Source organism: Antechinus flavipes, chromosome 4 (assembly GCF_016432865.1).
Source record: "Antechinus flavipes isolate AdamAnt ecotype Samford, QLD, Australia chromosome 4, AdamAnt_v2, whole genome shotgun sequence".
Lineage (NCBI taxonomy): Eukaryota > Metazoa > Chordata > Mammalia > Dasyuromorphia > Dasyuridae > Antechinus > Antechinus flavipes.
In genome coordinates this window covers 399,092,259-399,105,749 of record NC_067401.1, presented here as the reverse complement: position 1 = coordinate 399,105,749, position 13,491 = coordinate 399,092,259, and the positions used below count along the sequence as shown (strand labels likewise).

The 13,491-nt window shown below is 34.3% G+C and overlaps 1 pseudogene; it reads right to left on the bottom strand.

The window, feature by feature from the left end:
* Positions 1-2,297: 2,297 nt before the first annotated feature.
* Positions 2,298-13,491, bottom strand: part of LOC127561597 (claudin-6-like) — a 31,474-nt pseudogene continuing 20,280 nt past the window's right edge.

Below are 13,491 nucleotides of genomic sequence, written 5' to 3'. Positions count from 1 at the left end.
ATCTATAAAGCATTATTACCTATCTTGCCAGATAGTTATGAAGATAAAATGAGATCGTATTTCTAAAGCCCTTTGCAAAACTTACAGTGCTATAGAAATGTTAGCTATATATTATATATTGTTGTTATCTTCCTCATTAGAATGTAAATTCCTCATGAATAAGGATTATTGAATTCTCTGTACTTGTAGTCCTAGTGTCTAGCATATATAAAGTAAGTAATTTATAAATATTGGTTGACTGATTGATTGATATCTATATTCCAAATCATTGTGAGGTCCTAAACTATGAAATTTTTGAACAAGCAATATTTCACAGTCAACACTGGGAAAGCATATAGACTTTAGGCAACAGTTCAGTTAATAAATTGCTTTATTAAATAAATAAAAATGGAGATTCATGATAATCAGACATTGACAATAGTCACTTTATTTTAGCATCACCTTTGGAGAATTATTTTCCAAAAATCTTTCAACCACATCTATGGGATATGGGGAAAGAGACTACTACTCTTAGGTCAATCATTACCCTGATTTGGTAAAAGTGGATTGATCAAAGATCTCTTGCCTTTGAGTGGTCATAAGTTGATAATAATATCTGTTTGAATTGAATTGTGTCCATCAGTTGGGAGAATAGCTATATAACTTATAATATATAAATGTGATGGAATATTTGTGTGCTATAAGAAATAATGAAAGATATGACTTAAAGGAAAACTTGAAGATTTACATGAACTGATTCAGAGGGATGTGAACAGAAACAGGATAACAAATTTTTTTCAGTCACAACAATATGATATCTTTTAAAGATGTAGGAGATCTAATCTGCATAATAACCAATGAGAATTCTAGACTCATGATGAAATATGGTATCTATTCCAGAGAAAGAGGCAGCTAGGTGGTATGGTGAATAGAGTACTAGTTTTGGAAATAGGAAGGTTCTGCTTTCTAAGTTCAAATTTGGCCTTAGACATTTACCAGCTTTATAATTCTGGGTAAGTCATTTAATTCTTTGTGCCTCAATTTCCTCATCTATTAAATGAACTGGAAAAGGAAAATGGCAAATTATTCCATTATCTTTACTAAGAAAACCCCAAATGAGGTCACAAAGAGTCAGATATGATGGGAAATGACTGAACAACAACATCAAACTTTCAAGAGAGGTGAAAGGCCCAAAGTGCAAAAATGAGACACATTTATATGTGTATGTTATAATACATGGAGGCTAATTATAGATATGGAATGTTCATGACAATGGATAAAGGACACAGATGGAGATTCATGATAATCAGACATTGACAAGTAAAGCCTAAATTTAACATTGAGTTGAACAGATCCATCCATGTTATCTCATCTTTGTGCCCAATGGAATGAATTTTCAAAATAGTTAGCTAGGATTCAAGATGGAATTATAAAAAAGCAAAAAGGCAATTAAAAGCTGGTGTTAAATGTCTTATACAGTATTATTTTAAGAGGATATTTCATTTCAGATGCAGAATCCAGTTAACTTCAGTTGGTATCTTTCAATATCAGAGCTCATATAGTTCTAGAATTATCGAAGGATCAAAATGCCCTCAAGAGATCATCTTCCAGCTAACTTCCTGTCTCTGTGTAGAAATGCATCTAAACTATTACATAAATGTAACTATAAGGAAGAAAGAAAATTAAAATAGCTTGGAAATATCGCTCCACAATCACAAGATAGTAAAGATCAAACTACTATTTTAAAAGTTGTAGGAAAGCAGGTAAAACTATTATAATTCTTGTGGAGCTGTGAATTGGTCCAATAATTCTGGAAAAGATTTTGGAATTATGCAAGAAAAGTGATTAAACTATTCCCATTTTTTTTATTCCATATATCCCAACTACTGAGTTTATAACAGTAAGGATATGAATAACAAAAAGAAAGAAACCATGTGTAACAAAACATTCATAGCAGTACTTTATAGTTGGAAAATGTTGGAAATAAATTATATGGTCAACAATTGGAAATGATTGAATAAATTATAGTACACAAAGTAATGAAATATTACTGCAATTGTAAGCAGTGGTAAATATGGGGAATTGAGATAAATATTGGAAAACATACAAACATGAAATGGTAAACTATCAAAAGAATAACATACACAATTATTACATAGGCTTCAAATCAAATACAAGGGTTAGTGTTGTTTCTAGATATCTGAAGTTAAACATAATTTAAGAAATAGCATATCATGAAATTAGAAAATTACATACTATGTCAATAACAAGTGCTATTCTAAATAGTTTTGTGCAATCTTTTAAAGGAAAAGTTCTTCTTTTTATTTTTTTAATAGCTTTTTATTTACAAGTTATATGTATGGGTAATTTTACAGCATTGACAATTGCCAAACCTTTTGTTCCAATTTTTCCTCTCCTTCCCCCCTCCTTCCCAGATGGCAGGATGACCAGTAGATGTTAAATATATTAAAGTATAAATTAGATACACAATAAATATACATGACCAAACCGTTATTTTGCTGTACAAAAAGAATCAGACTCTGAAATATTGTACAATTAGCCTGTGAAGAAAATACAAAATGCAGGTGGGCAAAAATATAGGGATTTGGAATTCAATGTAATGGTTCTTAGTCATCTCACAGAGTTCTTTCGCTGGGGGTAGCTGGTTCCCTTCATTACTGCTCCATTGGAACTAATTTGGTTCATCTCATTGCTGAAGATGGCCAGGTCCATCAGAATTATCATATAGTATTATTGTTGAAGTATATAATGATCTCCTGGCCCTGCTTGTTTCACTCAGCATCAGTTCATGTAAGTCTCTCCAGGCCTTTCTGAAATCATCCTGTTGGTCATTTCTTATCGAACAATAATATTCCATAATATTCATATACCACAGTTTGTTCATCCATTTTCCAATTGATGGACATCTACTCAGTTTTCAGTTTCTGGCCACTACAAAGAGGGCTGCCACAAACATTTGTGCACATACAGATCTTAAGAAAAAGTTCTATTGGAAGAGAAGCTATTGGGAAGTCATTAGAATGTTTAAAAAATATCAATAAAATCAAATATTTAAAAAGGTAGGTAACTACTACTACTATTATTGTTGTAAGCAAGACACACTTTATTCTCTAAAAATTTTCAATCATTGAAACTCTATAAAAAGAGACAGGGAGGGAAGGCAGAAGCATGGTGGGAGAGTGAGGGAGGTGTTTGTTGGATTCTGGATTAGGAAGACTATGTTTAAAAAAAAAAAAAAGGATACAAGAACCAGTAAGGGGATCACTTCCTGCCTTCTGGGAGTCCAGGGAGATCACAGTACTATCACAGTTCTCATGGAGACCAAGAAAGGCAAGTGGAATCTACATGATTCTGTTTTCCTGAAGTTGGGAACAACAAGGACAAAGCACACTGAAGAACTTTGCACTTGTAGGGGTTAGAATTCAGTCGCACAACGAAAGATGATTATCGCCATTTCCAGAGAAATAATAGCATAGATCTTTGTGGTTATGCAGGCAAAGATATTGGAGCTCTTGAGCAGCATCTCGGTAGCTCTTTATCCAAGGATATCAGGAAGACTTTAGAATCATCAGTAGCAGCAATAAAGATTAGGAAGACACATGGAGTGATCCAAGAGAGTTGTTGTTGTTGTTGTTTAAGAAAGAATAGAAAATCTCAAGACTGACAGGTCACCTGTAACTTCATTTTGAGAAAGAAGTATAGTGGACCTCCCTTACATAAGTCATTTGCTGTGTCCCCTTACTTCCTTTAAGAATCAAAAGGAATCTTCATAATTCTTGGTTAGGCATTCTGAAGGACCTCGGGAGCCTCCTGGGGGAAGAGCAGAAGCAGAATATTTGACCACATAATGCTTTGTGCCCCTGGAGCTGCCAGAAGGTTAAGTGCAGCACAATAGCCCCAACCCACTAGGAAAAAACTGGAAGCTGCCCAGCCCATATATAGGCTGTATCCCAACTCCCATTTCTGAGCATCATCACCAGGGAGTTGTAGAAGTATGTGATGATCATATTGGGCAGTCCAACACAGAGAGATCAGGATCAAGACTGCGGTGATGAGGCAAATGACCTCCTGAAGTCAGAACTAGTGGAGCTGTTGATTTCTCATCTTCTGTGCATGTGGTATACTTGCCCTCCCCAAAGTAGATTAGCAAGCCTACAAGGGGCCATAAGCAGAGCAATAACAGTGAGGGCTCTAGCTGCTTGCTAGACAAGATCATTATAGAATCATACACCTTGCACTGCATTTGACCAGTGCTCTGGACTACACAAGACATCCAGAGGTTTTCCCACATCACCTGGGACACTACAATTATGCCCATGAAGGCTGTGAATTTCCACATGGGCATGGCACAGGACACTATCACTGATATCCAGTCACATATTGAAAGGTTTATACCCAGGATCTTGAAGCTGGCAGAAGGAATGGTGCTTAAGAGAAGACCTTCCTAGGAGAGGAATAAGTGCAGTCAGAAATCAGGATAGAGTATTTATTATTTCTTCATTAAACATCCAAAGAGATGTTTGACATCACGTTTCATTTCGGTGATAGTCTGTATATTATCAATTATAGCCTGTATAAAGTCTAGTTGATTTCAAAGCAGACCTATTTCCTCTTATTTTATTTCCACAAAGACATATAATAATAACTAACAACTGTTCGCCATCACTCTAACAAAACATCTATCTACTTGAAGCTGATTAAATCCCCCAATTTTTTTATCCTTGATTAAATAAATCAAGTGTGATTTTTTTTACATATTTTATGATTTTTATGATATGATTGCTTTAATTTTACTTTCTTTTACTACTGTATTCATGGGGAATATTAGACTATATTAAACTTTCCCACAAAAGTTTTATTTTAACTCTCTATACTAATCAAACTGAAAAGCCAAGTTTATGATACTCTAGTCAGGAAACAAACTGCTATTTAAAGTCAAGCTAATTTTCAAGTCTCCCTAATCTTCTGGGGATTCCCCAGTGCTCTGGATTCCTTTTAAATCCCTAAAGCAGCAGGTGTGACTGCCAAGCTAATCTGGCTATAGTCTCAAGTAACTGATAAAAATATGGAAACAAACAGCTGTCCCACTTGTGTTTAGAGGGCTTCCTCAGGGGAATCCCCCAGCACATTTGATGACTGGGTGTCAGGTTGCAAGAGAAGCATTCTCTGTCCTAAGTGTCTTAAGACATTTTTTGTGCTCTGAACCAAGAGCTCCAAACCCCTGGTATATAACTATGTGCATATAGACACATATTACACAAAACAAATAAGGGTCTCAAATCCATATAATCACATTTCTTTATATGAATTTATGAATAAGAACATAAAATCCTTCAATTACATATGAAATATGTAATTCTTAAAATTCAATATTATATATTTTTTTATTCTGACAGTCATTCATGTATGCTTTCACTGATACAAGGTCAAAATGTCTGACATTGATTGAGCTGGCTTCTCCATATTTAGTTATTTCTCTTTCGTATTAGTGTTGGAATTTGCTCCATGCATACATTTCTTTTTTTAAAAAATAGTTTTTTATTTTAAAAAATGTGCAAAGATAGTTTTCAGCATTTACCATTGCAAAACTTTGTGTTCCAAATTTTTTCTCCCTCCCTTCCCACCACTACTTCACCTAGACAGAAAGTAATCCAATATATGTCAAACATGTGCAATCTTTTATACATATTCCATAGTTCTACAAATATTCTACAACTATCATGCTGCACAAGAAAACCCAGATCAAAAAAGTGAAAACAAAAAGAAAACAAAAAGTAAGCAAACAACAACAAATGAAGTGAAAATACTTTGTGATGATCCCCATCCAGTCCCTACAATCCTCTTTCTGCTTGCAGGTGGTTCTCAGTGTTATTTTATGGGTTTCATATTAAAGCCTGTAGCAAGACTGTATTCTTTAAGTACCACTACCTTGCCCATTTCCTTCCCATAATTTCCCTTCTCAATTCCCCATTCAAAAATGAGGATGCATACTATATCCCCACCAAGTAAATATACTGATACAACATTGGGACCTAGGAATAGGTGGAGATGGTGGACAAAGTATAGAGTCTTCAGTTAGAGTCAGGAAATCCTGCATTCAAATCTGACCTTAGATACTTAATGGCTGTGTGATTCCGAACAAGTCACTTAATCTCTTTTGCCTCAATTTCCTTATCTGTAAAAGAAAATAATAAAAATGACTAACTTCTAGGATTGTTATAAGAATAAAATTAGAAAGTATTTGTAAAGCACTTGGCAAAAAATAAAAATGCCATATAATATTATTTAGCACATATATAACATGTTAAAAGTGCTGTGAATGTTATAATTATGAGTACATCTTTTTTATTACAGTCTTAAATAGGAGCTAATTCAGGAAGAATTTTCATGTTTGAAAAGCCTCTTCTTTTCATATCCTTCTCCTACACTAAACTAAATTAAATTTTGTCAAAATTTTATCCAAATACTGTACATGAAATTTAGGAAATTTAAAATGGTATAACCAGTTGAATTGTGAGTATATGTGCTGGTATGGTTATATTATGGCTCCAATTCCATAAATTTCAATTTGTTCATTTTCCAGTCAAATTTCTCTTATCAGATTTAGTGAGAGAAAAGTTATACAAATGCTTCTATTTGTGTTATAGTAACCCAGACAGGGAAGCACTGGAACTGAACCTAAAACTTACTAGAAAAAAGAATTTTCCAATCCTCCATTGTAATGGATTCAAGTTTTTCAGGGAACAGATGAACCAAGTGGACTCCAAATGTCGTAAAGATGCAACAGTAGTACTCCATGGCTATAAAAAAGCTGAAAAGTTGACTGTTGTTTCCACCAATAATTCCCTTCCTCACCTTATTCTGGCATGACTGAGGAAGGAAGCTGGGAAATTGAGTAAGAGACTGAAGAGAAGAAGGGGGAAAAGTGGAGGTGTCTAATGTTGGTATTTTGCCTCAAATGATTAACAATGTAAGCAAGTTAATGAAAAGACACCATTACATTTGGGTAAAAGAGTGACTGGTACAAATACTTTCCTAGGGATCGGAATGCTCTAGAATTTCAGTTTTTGGTGATAACTTTAAAGCACTTAGAATAATATTAGAGGAAAGCTAAAAGAATTTACGTCAGTGACTGCTGGCTCTTTGACGGCATCCCACTATGATTCATTATTCTGGCAAACATTTTAGAGATAGGAATGTTTTATTTACAAGTTTTAAGCAAGTTAGCCATGTACAAAGCTTGTGCTTCACAGGCCTCTACTGGAGTATATCACGTCCCTTGCAGGTTTTGCAAATGTATCCAAAGTAATAATGGATGACTCGCTTAAAGAGGCCAGCAAGTGCTATTCAATTTCTTAATTTTTTTATGTTTCTGTGAAACATACTGGTTACAACTAAAAAGGAATGTTAGCCCTGGAATCTTTTTTTTTTTTCAAATTTAATGATATATAGAAACTTAGTAAATTAACATTTTATTGAATAGCAATTTTCTAGACAAAACAAAGGGGGTAACTTTGAGGAGAACATAATGAAATTATTTACTAGAAGAGATTCTAATTAGCTTAAAACTTACCACCTGTTACTGTATTTAAAGAAAGGCTTAAAATTTTTAATTTTATATAGTAATTTGAAGGAGAAAATGAATATTAATTCTATATGTGTTGTGTATGCCATCTATTTGCATTCATCTAAACACATGGGGAACCCCTTGAGTGACAATCTTAGCATAAGGAAGATCTGGGTTCAAGTTCTACCTCTGACATTCTATCTGTTAGATGGGCAAGTCACTTAAATCCTCAATGCTCCATGCAATGCAATGTAATTGCCAATTTGCAAAAATTGCAAATGCAACAAGCATTTTTTCAAATGCCTACTAATCATAGGGATACATTGACAAAAAATTAATGTCTCTACTCACAAGAAGCTTTCATTCTACCAAAGAAGACAATATGTACACTTTTGTGGATTTATAAAATACACAGAGAATAAATACCTTGTGGTTAAAATGCACAGAGATCAAAGAAGGGGACATGAGAAGTTTGAGGGGAGGGGTCAGAAAACTTCCTGTGGAAAGAAGGTAGTGCTGAACTGAGTACTAAAGGAAGAGATAACCAATGCAAAACTGTGGTCATGGAAGATGAAATGTCTGCTCTCCCTTTCTGTTGTCTCCCCAATTCAAGACTAGAAGAGACGTGTGAATTGTTGGTGTGGATTAGTGGAGGGAATTTTCTACAAAGCATGTTCTGTACATTGACAAAATTGCAAGACTGGTTAAAATCACAGCTTGATATACACATATATATGTAGATAAATACATATATATGAGAAGCATGGTGGAAAAGTCAGAGAGACAGACAGTGGCAGAAAGATACAGTGAAAGAAGGAAGGGTGCAATAGGCTTCTGAAACCAAGAGCTCCTGTAATAGCAGCAGCCCCTGAATAAACAACCTTGATTCCAGCCTGGCCCCTGAAGCCATTAGCCAAGGAATCAAACCTTGAGGAAATAATGACCTGACAGCCCTAGACTCTTCAATACCTACAACTGATGAAAATCAATAACACAAAGGTATTATTCAGAAAGGAATATGCTTTTATCAGTGGGGGAAAAATTAAAAATGAATTACCATTTGCTTTGGTACTATAGTCTAAAATACAGGGCACCCTTCCATCTAACTTTCACTTGAAATCACCTATATATTTTTTTCCTTTGGAAGGAAAGCTTCTTAAGGTAAGAATTGTCTTGTTTTTATATTTGTATCCACAGCATAGCTAATGATATTCGTTCACATTGCATAGTCCCATTTCTGTGGACTATGTCCTAGCTGTGTGAAGAAAACACACTTCTCAGTGCCCCAGACAATGATATAGGACTCAGTTTCAGCGGATATACTGGCCTGCACTGTTAGCAGGAGTATCTTCCACTGGGAGTTCTCAATACTAATGAAATCACAGATCTAGTACTTGTCCTATTTTCATACTTATACCTAGAACAATGCTCTAAGAACCTTAGAATGTCACTGTAGCTCTTGAGTGGAATTCTTTTTGTCATTTTTTTTCATAAACCTGTGAGAAATTTTTGTTTTATATTTGCAATATAGCAGAAGGCTATCATAAAGAGGGGTATACTAAAAAAAAGAATTCTTGATTTAGAATTAGGTGACTGGAAGTTGACTCAATTGCCATTTACTATGTGACTGCAGAATCTCTTTTTGCTCAGCTTTCTCATTTATAATACAAATATTCCTAATACACAAGGTTTTTGGTAAAGCCTCAACTAAGATATAATATTCTAATACAGAATGTTTTGGAGCTAATCTATAAGCTTGAGGATAAGAGGGAGAGTATGAAGCTGTGGAAAGGGTGGTAGGTTTTTTGTTAAACAGCACCAGCACTACCTTCCTTTATCCAGATGTAGCTCATATTATGAAAGCCTACACGTCAGAGCAGATAAAGAGTTGGTCTGAAGGTCAGGAAGACCCAGGATAAAACCCTGACTCTAGTACATACACACTGTGATCTTAACCAAGATACTAAATCTCTCTTTGGTCCCAGACAATTATCTAAATATAAATGGCAGGGTAGACACAAATCTGCAAAGGCAAAGAGGAGTTCCCCATGGCAGCTGTTCTCATAGTAAGGTCTGGGAATTCCTAAGGATTCTTGAGGTTCCCCTTTCAGGAAGTCCTTGAGGTCAAAATTATTTTCATAACAAAACTAAAACAATGTATTTTTAACATGATAAATATTGATAGATAAAATTCTGCATAAATAAAAGTTCTTGGGGAGAGAGGAGTTGAGGAAGAGGGAAAACATCAATAATTTTTTAGTCTGAAAGGGTCCTGATACCAAAAAGTTTGAAAAAAAATGCCTTATTCCAATGAATTTATAGGTTCAGTCCAAAAAAGCAAAACAAAACAATCTCATAGTACTCTCTTCTATGCACCCTCTACTACAACCAAAAGATCCTATTTTCTGCTTCTAGAATTCTCTGAAATTTTGAACTGTGAACTTTCAATCATATTCCCTATACATAGAATTATTCCCTCCACTGACCTCTTTACCTACTGAATTTCTACTCATTCTTTAAAGTCCACTCAAATGCTACCTGTTCCACAGTGCCTAATCTAATACCATTTATAAGTTTAAAATAAGAAAAGGAAAAAACCTTACCCTTTAAACTTTAGTATTGTTCAGTCATTTTTAGTCATGTCCAACTCTTTGTGACCCCATTTGATATTTTTTTGGCAAGGATACTGGAGTGGTTTGCTATTTTCTTCTCTAGTTTATTTTTAAATATGTAGAAACTGGGGCAAATAGAGTTAAGTGGCTTGCCCAGGGTCACATAGCCAGGAAGTATGTGAAGCCAGATTTGAACTCAGGAAGATGAGTCTTGCCCATTCCAGGCCCAGCACTCTATCCACTGCATCACTTAGCTACACCAAACCTTTCTTAGTATTTTGTTGTCTACAATGTGATATTTCTATGTAAAATAATATAGTAATATACAATTTGTTTAGTTGTATTAATTGTATCAATATACAATTTGCTATCTATTATACTATTATAGTTCTGTGTATATTATATATTTCTATGTTTATATCATTCCTTTAACTCTCTCATAAGATCTTTAAGGGCAGAGACCTGTCATACCTACACCTTCTATCTCATCTAGCATCTATCACAGTTGGCATAATGAATGTTTCTTGAAGGAATCTTAACTTATAGTACAAGCTTAATTGTTTGAGAAAGCTTCCACATAAAAATGAATTCACACCAGTGCTTGATGTATTCATCCAGTAAAGATTCATTTGTTGAAATTGCAAAGGAATTATTCCATAAAATCTTACTTCGATCTCATCATGGAATAAATGACTCAGGGTTCTGGAAGACTATGCTATCAGGACATGAGTTTCAGGAAGTTCTATCAAATAGGAAACTTCAAGTACAATCCCAGAAATTACAAAACCTATCACCTGAAAAGATATGAAATAAATTAAAAATAGAAAATGATACTCTGCCCTGTCACCTCTTTTTGTTCCCATGATGTCAGTAGGGCAAAAAGGAAGGAAGAGTGCTAAGAATCATAGTTTTTACATTCTATTATACCAACATTGATTTAGTGATAGGTACTCTCAATTTAAACATTTTACTCAATGGCCACAAATTTTTACACCACTGAAGAAACGGAGATGGAACCATATCTTTATTCTTATGAAACTGAAACAAGAAGAAATGAAAAAGTTACACCTCATTGGATGGATAATTCCCAGGTTCTCTTCAGAAAGACAAGTAAAAAAGTTGACAAGGTTGGGTTCATTATGCACACAATAAAAAACATCACTTCAATTAAATTTCAATTAAAATCATTTCTAGGGGCAGCTAGGTGGTGCAATGGATAGAGCACCAGCCCTGAAGTCAGGAGGACCTGACTTCAAATCTGATCTCAAACACTTAATCCTTCCTAGCTGTGTGACCCTGGGCAAGTCACTTAACCCTAAATGCCTCAGCAAAAATAAATAAATAAATAAGTGAACATTTCTAGTCATTTGAAAGGATACTCTAAATCACTATTGATCAGAGAAACAACTCTGAGGTCCTACTACACTCCTCTCAGATAGGCTAAGATGACAGGGAAAGATAATGATAAATGTTGGAGGAGATGTAGGAAAATTGGGACACTAATACATTGTTGGTGAAGTTGTAAACTGATTCTGGAGAACAATTGGGAACTATGCCCAAAGGGCTGTCAAACTATGCATATCCTTTGATCTAGGAAGGTCTCAATTGGGTCTGTATCCCAAAGAGATCATAAAAAGGGAAGAGGACCCACATGTGCAAAAAAGGCTTGTAGTAGTGGCAAGGAACTGGAAATTGAGTCGATGCCCATCAATTGAGAAATAGCTGAATACGTTATGGTATATGAATGTTATGGAATATATTCTAAAAGAAACAATCAGTAGGATGATTTCAGAAAGACCTGGAGAGATTTACATGAACTACTGCTAAGTGAAGTGAGCAGGACCAAGAAAACATTGTACACAGAAACAGCAAGATTATGTGATGATCAGTTCTGATGAGCATCTTTTCATCACAACTTTTCAACAGCAAGGTGATTCAGGACAATTCCAATAGACTTATGATGGAGAAAGAGATCTACATCTAGAAAGAGGACTGTGGGGATTAAATATGGATCACAACATAGTATTTTCATCTTTTTGTTTTTTTGCTTGCTTTTTATTCTCATTTTTTTCCTTTTTTGACCTGATTTTTCTTGTGCAGCATGATAAATGTGGAAATATGTATAGAAGAATTGTGCATATTACTTACCTAGAAGAACGAGTAAGGGAAAGGGAGGAAGAGATTTTGCAAGGGTGAATGATGAAAACTATCTTTGCATATATTTTGAAAATAAAAAGCTATTTAAAAAAAAGAAAGAAACCACTTCACGGGATGTCATCTCAATTTGTTCCACTCATAATGTACATAAATAAGAACATAAAGATGATTGCATTTATGCACCAACATTTAGGATAAAGCAGAAAAATTCTATGAAGAACTAGACAAGATTCTCCATAGCAAGGAAATATATAATACTCAGTGATACCAATGTGGAAATTGACAACGGAGGAAAAAGCAAAATATACATCATGGAAAATACAATTTGAAAAAAAAAATGCAAGAGTCTAAAGCCCTGGAAATCATTCAAAAGTCTCACAGAAATTGTTTCAAATTTTTTAGTAGTTCAACACAAACTAATACTGAAGACTCAAAGGAGGAAGATTGCTTGCATAAATACTGATTTATGTATATCTAAAAAAGAGAAAAAATCACATAATACAAGAACAAGAAAATAGTAATATGTAAATGCCTCAAAAAATTTAAATGGGCACTTTAAAAAGCTTATAATTATAATCAAATTAGAAGTAAAATAAATAAAGCTAAAAATTATGTAAGTAATTATGTAAGACTCCAACTTAATGCACTCTCTCAGTGAAGAAAGGAAAGGTTTGAGACAACAGCTATAGTAAAGTGTAATAGTTTATAAGAGATTAATAAAACAATCATCAAACACTATTAAAAATCCATTTGAAGTTAAATAACATAAAGATAGAGGGAACCTAGGTAATTTGGCTTCCCCCAAGAACTTTAACCATTTAAAAGGAGAAAGGGAAGAGAGCAGTAGACATCATGCATGACTGGGGTAGTGAGGCAAAAATTATGAAATGCAAATGAGGTAATGGATTAGAGAGTAGATGAGAAAATCTCATTGAAATAACCAACCATTTGTTCAAGACTCCATACGAACCAGGAACCAAATTCGGGGTGGAATAATATAATGGAAGACATGGAAAATCAAGAAATTATGGTCCAAAAGGAGAATTTAATAATTAAAAATCTTGAAAATAAACAATTTCAAGTGACTATGGGGTCTGTTTGGGAATTTCAATACATAAGTAAAATAAGGTAGAAATGGAAATCGTCATAGTAAAA